Here is a 13,710-nt window from a genome sequence, read left to right on the forward strand (position 1 = left end):
TTAGAAAAAATACATGGGGCTCTTTTTTGTGAAGCAATTGTTTACAATTTGCGTAATTAACGTCATTACAAATCCGCCCAGAAAACAAAGAAATATAACAAGGGAAATGAACGTGTTGAATTCAGCTACTTTGCTAAGTTTTTTTTAAAGAAAAAAAAAATCATATTAACCTAGCTTAAACATTTGATGCATTGAAAAGTTACCGTTTGTAAACATTTTTTAAATAATCAACTTATTTCTCCCATACCAAATTTAACAGTCTATCAACTCGTGAATTTATCGTATATATATCTTAAAGTTTATCAAGCTGTATTAAATTTGCCAGTGAGGAAATAATTTTTTTGTAATGTAAAGAAAGATCGCCAATTGGTCCCATGGAATAAGACTTTTGTAACTCAGTGTGCGGTTTAGAAGCCGAATATTTTTTTTCCTTTGTGACTAGAGCCAAAATAAAGCATCCTCAGGGATCTAGAAGAAAAACCTCTGATTCAGAAATAAACAAGCTATCCAGAGTTTTTCGTCATTTGCCTACAGTCTTCGGTCGTTATCCTAGCATTGGTAGTCAAACAAGCACGAAAGATACAGAGGCGATCCTGGCCGGCTTGAGATTTGTTCGCTTTTGGAATTTTTATTAAATAATGAAGATGGTAAATTTTTATTGTAGTATTAAGGGGATAGTTTACCCTCATGTTAGTTTTCAATCGTGAAATAAAGAACATCGAACAACTAAAATTTGTCTCCTTTTACATGTATCGCGATCTATATTGGGACTGCACTGAAAGTGCATTATAATAGTATAATTCAATCAAATAATTGTTGTGGTGGAAGATGTACTTCTTTTGATCCACGTTTGACTTCGACTCAAAAGTGGAGGTGGTCGTATACTGATACAAAAGAACGCTCTGAGATACAGTATTTCCATGCAGTGGGAAAATGGGGAACAATTTCCTTGTAAAGCTGGAATTATGACTACAAGCAGGTTTTTATTTTTATTTTATTTTGACCATGGATTCCCTATATTCCCGTGACTTCGTTAGTGTAGATTTATAGACGTTCATCACTTTTGAGAAATAAAATTGTGCTACGTACAATTTTAGTACCATTGGATACCGTACAGACCAGACTAAAAAAACAACACTTTAATTTTTTTTCAGTTTGACTAACACTAATTTAGAAAGCTAACGTTTCGAGCGTTAGGCAGCTTAGTCGGAAGGCAGACGCTCGAAAATTGACTCTTTTCCAAACCTGCCACGGGGACTGTTTATGAACTTCTTGTTTATTTTTTAGCAGCCTGCTCTCAGGCTAAAAGTAGTGTTTGTTCCTTCGAGAGCTTTTTTAAAAATATATCTGTTGAATCCCTCTGAGAATTGCAGGTATATGAAGGTTCTAATAGCTAACCGTGAGGGTCTATTATACTCTGGCGGTCTGGCGGTCTAAGCCATTTTCAGTTGAGTGGCGGTCTTATCTGCAGAAACATTGGTATTTATCTGGCGGTCTACGGTCAAGAAATTATCACGCGGTCTAGGGAAAATATAACTTCATGACGCGCAATTTTCGGCTTTCTAGTGTTTGTTGGCGGTCATTCAAGCGGTCACTTTATTTTCCATGAAACCTGCCTTCTAAAACTTCTCCCTATACAAAAGATTGCTTCTTAGACCAAGATGAATGGTAAAGTAAATTTCACACGTTTCTTGTGTCACTTACTTGATGTTAGAAAGACCACACGTGCAAACCCAACCCTCCAAACTTTTAACTTTGACGCTTCTTTAATAAATACCTTGCATTCTCTTGGTTTGAAAAAGAGCCCATTTGATGTCAAACCTTCTTTTGCGCAAGATAATGAATAGATTTAAGAAGTTATGCTCTGTTCTAACATTCTTGTGGTCTCTGGGAGAAAAAGTACGAATAAAGAGCTAACATATCGTAAGAATTTAAGGAATTTATTAAGTAGACTAATTTTTAAAAAAATAGTTAATGATAAAACTCGTTCTGCTATAACGGCAGCTTCGGTCTTAAGAAAAAAACGACAGCAGACTGCGGTCTAGAAAGAACAAAATGTTGCGGTCCGCAAACAGTACGACCCCCTATAATAGACCCTTTGGGCTTACTTGGGTAGTGAGTTCCTTATGCCGGCAACGAATCTTATTTGAGAGCAACAAATTGACCTCAGGTCTAGATTACAAATTCCTGCTTTGTTGGTGAGTTCCTTAGGGAACTCATGTTATCTTAGGGCAGCATATTGACCCTCGTGTTCGATTATTCTGTCTTACTTGGCTGGTGAGTTCCTTAAGAAACGCGTGTTATATGAGGACAGCATATTGACCTCGTGCTGGATTATTCTGTCTTACTTGGGTGGTAAGTTCCTTAGGGAACTCATGTTATCTTAGGGCAGCGTATGGTACCTCGGCTGGATTATTCTGTCTTATTTGGCTGGTGAGTTCCTAAGGAAACGCATGTTATCTGAGGACAGCTTACTGACCTCGTGCTGGATTATTCCGGCTTACTTGGGTGATAAGTTCCTTAAAGAACTCATGTTATATGAGGAGAGCATATTGACGGCTCGTTATGCTGGATTATTTTGTTTTACTTCGCTGGTAAGTTTCTTACGGAACTCATGTTATATGAGGACAGTATATTGACCTCTTGCTGGATTAATTATTCTGGCTTACGTGGCTGTGTGTGTTCCTTAGGAAGACTTATCTTATCTTAGGGCAGCCTATAAACCTCGTGCTGCATTATTCTGTCTTACTTGGCTGTTGAGTTCCTTAGGGAACTCATGTTATCTTAGGGAAAGCGTATTGACGTCGTGCTGGATTATTCTGTCTTACTTGGCTGGTGAGTTCCTTAGGGAACTCATGTTATGCGAGGTAGAGCATATTGACCTCGCGCTTGAATTTTCTGTCTTACTTGGGTGGTAAGTTCCTAATAGAACTCATGTTACTATGAGGAGAGCATATTGACCTCGTGCTGGATAACTCTGGCTAACTTGGGTGGCAAGTTCCTTATGGAACTTATGTTATATGAGGGCAGCATATTGACCTCGTGCTGGTTATGTACTTCTTACTTGCCTTGTGAGTTCCTTTACGAACTCTTGTTATCTTAGGGCAGCGTTTTGACCTCGTGCTGGATTATTTTGTCTTATCGTGGCTGGTGAGTTCCTTAGGGAACTCATGTTATCTGAGGGGAGCTTACTAGACCTCGTTCTCGATTATTCTGTCTTAGTTGGCTGGTGAGTTCCTTAGGGAACTCATGTTATATGAGGCCAGCATATTGATCCTCCGTGCTGGATTATTTTGTTTTACTTGGTTGGTGACTGAGTTCCTTATAGGGAACTCATGTTATCTAAGGGCAGCGTTTTGACCCCCTGATGAATTATTCTGTCTTTCTTGGCTGGTGAGTTCCTAAGGTAACTCATGTAACTCATGTTATATGAGGAGAGCATATTGACCTCTTGCTGTATTACCTTGTTCTTGAGGTCGACCTTGAGACATCCTTGCCCACATTTTAGTTTAATAGTATCCGTAGTGAAAATCAATTTGCGTTCGTTATCTGAAAAACATTGTTGTTTTAGGGGGCCCAAGCACTGTCTTAAATGAAAATATTCGATATTCAAGATAAATGCTAACGGTATGTTAATATCTCCTTGGTGGGGGGGACTCTGTAAAGTCCGAAAAGTAAATCTGCTCTACATTTTCAGCTGTTTGATCAGCTTTATGTTTAAATAAAAGAAAACAGTCTTATCATTATTTCGACTATTTTCTAACACATGCATATTTTTCTGGCGTATTTGGGTGGCAAGTTCCTTATGGAACTTATGTTATATGAGGACAGCATATTGACCTCGTGCTGGATTATTGTGTTTTACTTGGTTGGGGAGTTCCTTAGGGAACTCATGTTATCTTAGGGAAGCGTATTGACCTTGTGCTGGATTATTCTGTCTTACTTAGTTGGTGAGTTCCTTAGGGAACTCATGTTATGCGAGGACAGCATATTGACCTCGTTCTGGAATTTTCTGGCTTACTAGCTTGGGTGGTAAGTTCATTATAGAACTCATGTTATATGAGGGCAGCATATTGACCTTGTTATTATGCACTCTTACTTGCCTTGTGAGTTCCTTAGGGAACTCATGTTATCTTAGGGCAGCGTTTGGACCTCGTGCTGGGTTATTCTGTCTTACTTGGCGAGTGACTTCCTTTGGGAACTCATGTTATCTTAGGGCAGCGTGTTGACCTCCTGCTGGAATATTCTGTCTTACTTGGCTAGTGAGCTCCTTAGGGAACTCATGTCATTTTAGGGCAGCGTATTGACCTCGTGCTGGATTATTCCGACTTACTTGGTTGGTGAGTTCCTAAGGGAACTCATGTTATATGAGGACAGCATATTGACCTCGTGCTGGAATTTTCTGGCTTACTTGGGTGGTAAGTTCATTATAGAACTCATGTTATATGAGGAGAGCATATTGACCACGTGCTGGATTATTCTGTTACTTCGCTGGTGAGTTCCTTAGGGAACTCATGTTATCTTAGGGCAGCGTTTGGACCTCGTGCTGGGTTATTCGGTCTCTCTTGGCGGGTGAGTTCACTCATGTTATTTTAGGGCATCGTATTGACCTTGGGCTAGATCTTTCTGTCTTTCTTGGCTGGTAAGTTCCTTAGGAGCTCATGTTATATGAGGACAGCATATTGACCGCGTGCTGGATTATTCTGTCTTACTTGGGTGGTAAGTTCCTTAGGGAACTCATGTTAACTTAGGGCAGCGTATGGTACTCGGCTGGATTATTCTGTCTTACTTGGCTGGTGAGTTCCTAAGGAAACGCATGTTATCTGAGGACAGCTTACTGACCTCGTGCTGGATTATTCCAGCTTACTTGGGTGATAATTTTCTTAAAGAACTCATGTTATATGAGGAGAGCACATTGACCTCGTGCTGGATTATTTTGTTTTACTTCGCTGGTAAGTTTCTTACGGAACTTATGTTATATGAGGACAGTATATTGACCTCTTGCTGGATTAATTATTCTGGCTTATTCCTGGCTGTTGTGTTCCTTAGAAGACTTATCTTATCTTAGGGCAGCCTATAAACCTCGTGCTTCATTATTCTGTCTTACTTGGTTGTTGAGTTCCTTAGGGAACTCATGTTATCTTAGGAAAGCGTATTGACGTCGTGCTGGATTATTCTGTCTTACTTGGTTGGTGAGTTCCTTAGGGAACTCATGTTATGCGAGGACAGCATATTGACCTCGCGCTTGAATTTTCGGGCTTACTTGGGTGGTAAGTTCATAATAGAACTCATGTTATATGAGGAAAGCATATTGACCTCGTGCTGGATGACTCTGGCTAACTTGGTCGGCAAGTTCCTTATGGAACTCATGTTACATAAGGGCAGCATATTGACCTCGTGCTGGATTATGTACTTTTACTTGCCTTGTGAGTTCCTTTTCGAACACTTGTTATCTAAGGGCAGCGTATTGACCTCGTACTGGATTATTCTGTCTTTCGTGGCTGGTGAGTTCCTTAGCGAACTCTTGTTATCTTAGGGCAGCGTTTTGACCTCGTGCTGGATTATTTTGTCTTTCGTGGCTGGTGAGTTCCTTATGGAACTCATGTTATCTGAGGGGAGCTTACTAGACCTCGTTCTCGATTATTCTGTCTTAGTTGGCTGGTGAGTTCCTTAGGGAACTCATGTTATATGAGGCCAGCATATTGACCTCCTGTTGGATTATTTTGTTTTACTTGGTTGGTGAGTTCCTTAAGGAACTCATGTTATCTAAGTGCAGCGTTTTGACCTCCTGATGAATTACCGTAGAATTCCGGTTATAAGTCCTGGGCTTATACAACTTCGTAAGGGGTTTTGGGTGGGCTTATAAGCGGAGGGGCTTATATCCGGGAGGGCTTATAAGCGGAATGAAAAAAACGTTTCGAAACGAGCCCCGGGAGTGTTGATCGAAATACGTTTTTAAGTTAAAAACGCACAAAAAAGCGACATTTAGCGCTGTTCAGTACTGTCATCCGGAAGAGGAGGGCTTATATCCGGGGGGGGGGGGCTTATAATCGGAGGTCCTTTTTTGTTTCCAGGTAGATGGGCCTATAACCGGGAGGGCTTATAAGTGGGGGGGGGGGGGCTTATAACCGGAATTTTACGGTATTCTGTCTTTCTTGGCTGGTGAGTTCCTAAGGTAACTCATGTAACTCATGTTATATGAGGAGAGCATATTGACCTCTTGCTGGATTACCTTGTTCTTGAGGTCGACCTTGAGACATCCTTGCCCACATTTTAGTTTAATAGTATCCGTAGTGAAAATCAATTTGCGTTCGTTATCTGAAAAACATTGTTGTTTTAGGGGGCCCAAGCACTGTCTTAAATGAAAATATTCGATATTCAAGATAAATGCTAACGGTATGTTAATATCTCCTTGGTGGGGGGGACTCTGTAAAGTCCGAAAAGTAAATCTGCTCTACATTTTCAGCTGTTTGATCAGCTTTATGTTTAAATAAAAGAAAACAGTCTTATCATTATTTCGACTATTTTCTAACACATGCATATTTTTCTGGCGTATTTGGGTGGCAAGTTCCGTATGGAACTTATGTTATATGAGGACAGCATATTGACCTCGTGCTGGATTATTGTGTTTTACTTGGTTGGGGAGTTCCTTAGGGAACTCATGTTATCTTAGGGAAGCGTATTGACCTTGTGCTGGATTATTCTGTCTTACTTAGTTGGTGAGTTCCTTAGGGAACTCATGTTATGCGAGGACAGCATATTGACCTCGTTCTGGAATTTTCTGGCTTACTAGCTTGGGTGGTAAGTTCATTATAGAACTCATGTTATATGAGGGCAGCATATTGACCTTGTTATTATGCACTCTTACTTGCCTTGTGAGTTCCTTAGGGAACTCATGTTATCTTAGGGCAGCGTTTGGACCTCGTGCTGGGTTATTCTGTCTTACTTGGCGAGTGACTTCCTTTGGGAACTCATGTTATCTTTGGGCAGCGTGTTGACCATCATCATTCCCATGGAGCATAGGTCCACGGAAACCACTGCTCGCCATCGTGTTCTGTTTTGGGCTATCCTTTCAATCTGCCTCCAGGTGTAGCCTGCTTTGCTCGCCTCGTCATCTACCGTCCTCCTCCAGCTGTTTCTGGGACGGCCTCGGCTCCTCTTCCCCTGTGGGTTCCATCTCAGTGCCTGCTTGGTGACATTGCAGTTTGTTTTCCTGAGGGTGTGCCCAATCCAACCCCACTTTCGCCTTCTTGTCTGGATGTTGATCCTTTCCTGCTCAGTTGTTGTCCAAAGCTCTTCATTTGTTATGACCTCTGGCCAGTGGATGCCCATGATGGATCTCAGGCATTTGTTGATAAAGGTCTGCAGTTTGGCGGAGTTCGCTTTTTTTACTCTCCACGTTTCAGAGCCGTAAAGGAGGACTGACTTTACGTTGGTATTAAATAACCGTAGTTTGGTCTTTCTGGAAATCACTTTTGATCTCCAAACAGGTGTCAAGATGGTGAATGCAGTTCTTGCCTTTCCGATCCTCACTCGTACGTCCTGATCAGATCCACCGTCCTTGCTGATGTTACTTCCAAGGTACGCAAAGTCCTCCACCTCGTCGATTTCATCCTCATCTAGTTCTATCCTATCTGCATTCTTGGTGTTAAACCTCATCACCTTCGTCTTGGATTTGCTGATCCTAAGGCCCGTCTGCATTGAGATCTTTGCCAGTCTTGTTAGCTTGGATTGCATGCTCCTGTGGTTATGTGAAAGAAGGGCAATGTCGTCAGCGAAGTCAAGATCTTCTAACCGGGTCATGAGTGTCCACTGAATGCCATCCTGATGTTTTTCTGTCGTCCTCCGCATTATCCAGTCGATGACAAGCAGGAACAAGAAGGGCGACAGCAAGCAACCCTGGCGCACTCCAGTGAGCATCTCAAACAGTTCTGAAAGAACTCCGTTGTGGATGACTCTACAGGTGCACTTCTCATAGGTCTTCTGTATAAGAGTGATGTATTTCTCTGGGATGCCATAGTGGCGTAGCAGCTTCCACAACACTTCCCTATCAACGCTATCGAATGCCTTCTCATAGTCCACAAAGGTCGCATAAACAGGAGAGTTCCACTCTAAAGACTGTTCCAAGATGATCCTCAGGGTAGCAATTTGATCTGTGCATGACCTATCTTTCCTGAACCCAGCCTGTTCTTCTCTCAACCGTTTGTCCACCTCTACTTTCAACCTCTCCAGAATTATCCTATTCAGTACTTTTCCGGCCGTTGACAGCAGCATGATTCCTCTCCAGTTCTTACATTCCTTCAGATCTCCCTTCTTTGGAAGTTTGATTAGGTAGCCCTCTTTCCAATCATCTGGTATCTCGTTCGTTTCCCAGATCTTGCCAAACAGTTCATACAGCATTTTGGTCGAGGTGTTTAGATCTGCCTTGATGGCTTCTGATGGTATGCCATCGGGACCAGCTGCTTTTCCATTCTTCAGTTGTCTGATAGCTCTCTTGATCTCTGCTTCACTTGGCTTACTCTCGCTGACCTGCAAAGGTGTGTTGGCTGGTTGTATGTCAGGCAGCTCGCTTGGCGGAGGTCTATTGAGTAGTTCTTTGATATGATCTGCCACCTTTTTCGCTGTTCTTCTTGGTCAGTGAGCAACTCTCCGTTCTTGTCTCTGACAGGTCTTTCCGGGATCTTTCTATCACCTGCCAGTTTTCTTGTGATGGAATATAGCTCTTTTGCATCGCCTCTGCCTGATGCCTCCTCTGCCTGTCGCGCGAGGTCTTCCACAAAGTTCCTTCGGTCGTTTCTGATGCTACGTTTAACTTCCTTGTTGACTTCCGAGTATCTGATGCGAGCTTCTGCTTTCTTAGCTCGTGTTCTGCTGTGATTCAGCGTCTCCTTCACCTTCTTCATGGCTTCACTCATGTTATTTTAGGGCATCGTATTGACCTTGGGCTAGATCTTTCTGTCTTTCTTGGCTGGTAAGTTCCTTAGGAGCTCATGTTATATGAGGACAGCATATTGACCTCGTGCTGGATTATTCTGTCTTACTTGGGTGGTAAGTTCCTTAGGGAACTCATGTTATCTTAGGGCAGCGTATGGTACTCGGCTGGATTATTCTGTCTTACTTGGCTGGTGAGTTCCTAAGGAAACTCATGTTATCTGAGGACAGCTTACTGACCTCGTGCTGGATTATTCCGGCTTACTTGGGTGATAAGTTCCTTAAAGAACTCATGTTATATGAGGAGAGCATATTGACCTCGTGCTGGATTATTTTGTTTTACTTCGCTGGTAAGTTTCTTACGGAACTCATGTTATATGAGGACAGCATATTGACCTCGTTATTATGCACTCTTACCTGCCTTGTGAGTTCCTTAGGGAACTCATGTTATCTTAGGGCAGCGTTTGGACCTCGTGCTGGGTTATTCTGTCTTACTTGGCGAGCGACTTCCTTTGGGAACTCGTTATCTTAGGGCAGCGTGTTGACCTCCTGCTGGAATATTCTGTCTTACTTGGCTAGTAAGTTCCTTAGGGAACTCATGTCATTTAGGGCAGCGTATTGACCTCGTGCTGGATTATTCCGTCTTACTTGGTTGGTGAGTTCCTAAGGGAACTCATGTTATATGAGGACAGCATATTGACCTCGTGCTGGAAGTTTCTGGCTAACTTGGGTGGTAAGTTCATTATAGAACTCATGTTATATGAGGAGAGCATATTGACCACGTGCTGGATTATTCTGTTACTTCGCTGGTGAGTTCCTTAGGGAACTCATGTTATCTTAGGGCAGCGTTTGGACCTCGTGCTGGGTTATTCGGTCTCTCTTGGCGGGTGAGTTCACTCATGTTTTTTTAGGGCATCGTATTGACCTTGGGCTAGATCTTTCTGTCTTTCTTGGCTGGTAAGTTCCTTAGGAGCTCATGTTATATGAGGACAGCATATTGACCTCGTGCTTGATTATTCTGTCTTTCTTGGGCGGTGAGTTCCTTATGGAACTCACGTTATCTGAGGGGAGCATACTGAACTCGTGTTCGATTATTCTCTTAGTTGGCTGGTGAGTTCCTTAGGGAGCTCATGTTATATGAGGACAGGGTATTGACCTCGTACTTGATTATTTTGTCTTACAGCGATTTGCGCTTAAAAGGGTGAAAATTTTCTTGACCTGGTTTTGTCAAATCCAGACATATGTTTCAATAGTATGACCGGAAAGGCCTGAATGAGCTTCTCGAGTTTCAATCAATCATTTTCTGTGCATCTAGAGAAAATCTAGGCTTTCCCTGCTCCAGTGTAACATTCACTAGCATTAATGTTTCAATAGTATGACCGGAAAGGCCAAGAATGAGCTTCTCGAGTTACAATCAATCATTTTCTGTGCATCTAGAGAGAAATCAGGGCTTTCCCTGCTCTAGTGTAATATTCACTAGCATTATATGTCTGGATTTATCAAAACCGAGTCAAAGAAAAGTCACGTCAGTTTTCTTGAACAAGTACATTACTGCGCGAATTGGTTTAAAACGCAACAAGAGGGAAAAAAGAAAGACAGCGCTGAAAGGTAGAGAAGAGAGAGGAGAAGAGAGAAAAAGATTAACATTCCCTTAAGTTTTTATATCTTCGAGTTCGGAGATACTTTCTTGCGACTGGAGATTATTCTGTCTAACTTGGCTGGTGAGTTCCTTAGAGAACTCATGTTATCGTGGGGCAGCGTTATGACATCGTGAGGTCAGCATATTGACCTCGTGCTGGATTATTCTGGGTTACTTGGCTGGTGAGTTCCTTAGGGAATTCATGTTATACGAGGTGATGATATTGACCTCGTTCTGGATTATTCTGTCCTACCTCGTTGGTGAGTTCCTTAGGGAACTCATGTTATATGAAGACAGCATATTGACTTCCTGCCGTATTATTCTGGCTTACTTGGGTGGCAATTCCTAATAGAACTCATGTTATGTGAGGAAAGCATATTGACCTCGTGCTGGATTATTCTGTGATACTTGGCCGATGAGTTCCTCTGGGAACTCATGCTATATTACGACAGCATATTGACCTCGTGCTGGATTATTCTGTCTTACTTGGGTGGCAAGTTCCTTATTGAACTAGAGTTATATGAGGACAGGATATTGACCTCCGGCTGGATTATTCTGTTTTACTTGGCTGGTAAGTTCGTAGCGAACTCATGTTATCTTAGGGCAGCGTATTGACCTCGTGCTGGATTATTCCCTCTTTCTTGGGCGGTGAATTCCTTATGGAACTCACGTTTTCTAAGGACAACTTATCGACCTCGTTCTAGATTTTTCTGTCTTATTTGGCTTGTGAGTTCCTTATGGAACTCACGTTATCTAAGAACAGGATATTGACCTCGTGCTAGATTATTCTGTTTTACTTGGCTGGTAAGTTCGTAGCGAACTCATGTTATCTTAGGGCAGCGTATTGACCTCGTGCTGGATTATTCCCTCTTTCTTGGGCGGTGAATTCCTTATGGAACTCATGTTTTCTAAGGACAGCTTATCGACCTCGTTCTAGATTTTTCTGTCTTATTTGGCTTGTGAGTTCCTTATGGAACTCACGTTATCTAAGAACAGGATATTGACCTCGTGCTAGATTATTCTGTTTTACTTGGCTGGTAAGTTCGTAGCGAACTCATGTTATCTTAGGGCAGCGTATTGACCTCGTGCTGGATTATTCCCTCTTTCTTGGGCGGTGAATTCCTTATGGAACTCATGTTTTCTAAGGACAGCTTATCGACCTCGTTCTAGATTTTTCTGTCTTATTTGGCTTGTGAGTTCCTTATGGAACTCACGTTATCTAAGAACAGGATATTGACCTCGTGCTAGATTATTCTGTTTTACTTGGCTGGTAAGTTCGTAGCGAACTCATGTTATCTTAGGGCAGCGTATTGACCTCGTGCTGGATTATTCCCTCTTTCTTGGGCGGTGAATTCCTTATGGAACTCACGTTATCTGAGGAGAGCATACTGACCTCGTGCTCGATTATTCTGTCTATGTTGGATGGTGAGTTCCTTAGGGAGCTCATGTGATATGAAGACAACATATTGACCTCGTGTTGGATTATTCTGGCCTACTTGGTTGGTAAAATCGTAATGGAATTCACGTTATCTTAGAACAGCGTATTGACCTCGTGCTAGATTTTTCTGTCTTATTTGTCTGGTGAGTTCCTTAGGGAACTCATGTTATGTTAGGGCAGCGTAAAGACCTCGTGGTAGATTATGCTGTCTTATTTGACTTGTGAGTTCCTTAGAAAACGCATGTTATCTTAGTTAGAGTTTTGACCTCGTGCTTGATTATTCTGTCTTACGTGCTGGTGAGTTCGTTATGGAACTCACGTTATCTTAGGAGAGCATACTGACCTCGTACTCGATTATTCTGTCTTAGTTGGGTGGCAAGTTCCTTAAAGAACTTATGTTATATGAGGACAGCATATTGACCTCGTGCTGTATTATTCTGTCTTACTTGGTTGGTGAGTTCCTTATGGAACTCATGTTATGCGAGGACAGCATATTGACCTCGTAATGCATTATTCTGGCTTACTTGGGTGGCAAATTCCTTATAGAACTCATGTTATATGAGGACAGCTTATTGATCTTGTGCTAGCGCTGGATTATTCTGTCTAACTTGGCTGTTGAGTTCCTTATGGAACTCACGTTTTCTAAGGACAGCTTATCGACCTCGTTCTAGATTTTTCTGTCTTATTTGGCTTGTGAGTTCCTTATGGAACTCACGTTATCTAAGAACAGGATATTGACCTCGTGCTCGATTATTCTGTCTTACTTGGGTGGCAAGTTCCTTATTGAACTAGAGTTATATGAGGACAGCATATTGACCTCCGGCTGGATTATTCTGTTTTACTTGGCTGGTAAGTTCGTAGCGAACTCATGTTATCTTAGGGCAGCGTATTGACCTCGTGCTGGATTATTCTGTCTTACTTGGGTGATGAGTTTCTTTTGAAGCTCATCTTATCTGAGAGAAGCATATTGACTTCGTGCTAGATTATTAATTCTTATTCGGGTGGTGAGTTTCTTTTTAAACTCACTTAATCTGAGGTCAGTATATTAACCTCGTGCTAAATTATTCTGTCTTACTTGGCTGGTGAGTTCCTTATGGAACTCATGTTATCCTAGGGCAGCATATTGGCGACGCTCCAAGAACGAGGTATACTCCATCTTGCGGGGTTTGCTGCGCACTGTAACTGTGACATTCCGTATCGATCATTAGATTGTCTCTTACTAGTGTCTGTCACGAGCATTTAAGAGAAGGGTGAATACTGGTTCGTGGATCGACGGATTTGACCTTAAAAAGCGGACGGATTGTGGATTTTTGCAATAGAGCTGATTCGCTGGTTTTGAAAATACAAAAGTTCGCAGATTAACTGAGAATTTTAGCCTGGATTCTGGACTCTTCATGTCATGAATTTAAGATACTAAACGAAGTTCGGATCATGCACTTCAGGGTATGTCTTCGTCGGTCTTTTGGTGGAATTGTCGCAAAAACCTAACAAGCAATGAAACGAAACTTCTTAAAAAGTGCAATATAAAACATCTACTGTCCGTAGTAGTGAAACTATACCACACAAAGTTTTCAAGTAATGGGGAATTGGATTTGAACGAAAATGGTGGCGGTTTGACGAATTTGACCAAAACATAACACGGATCGGCGGATTTGCTTACTCCCCCTCATTACTGAAAGCAAGTCACAATACAATACAATAC

The 13,710-nt window shown here is 41.9% G+C and overlaps 1 protein-coding gene across 2 annotated transcripts in view; it reads left to right on the forward strand.

The window, feature by feature from the left end:
• The window catches only part of LOC144646024 (gastric triacylglycerol lipase-like), a 7,464-nt gene extending 6,732 nt beyond the window's left edge, over positions 1 to 732 (forward strand). For both annotated transcript variants that reach the window (XM_078505545.1, XM_078505544.1), the window contains one exon: positions 1 to 732. This exon is cut by the window's left edge and continues 920 nt beyond it. The gene's annotated coding sequence lies outside the window, so the exon portion shown is untranslated.
• The last annotated feature ends 12,978 nt before the right edge of the window (positions 733 to 13,710 follow it).

This window comes from Oculina patagonica, chromosome 3, assembly GCF_052425735.1.
Source record: "Oculina patagonica isolate OP01 chromosome 3, crgOcupat, whole genome shotgun sequence".
NCBI classification, from domain to species: Eukaryota; Metazoa; Cnidaria; class Anthozoa; order Scleractinia; family Oculinidae; genus Oculina; species Oculina patagonica.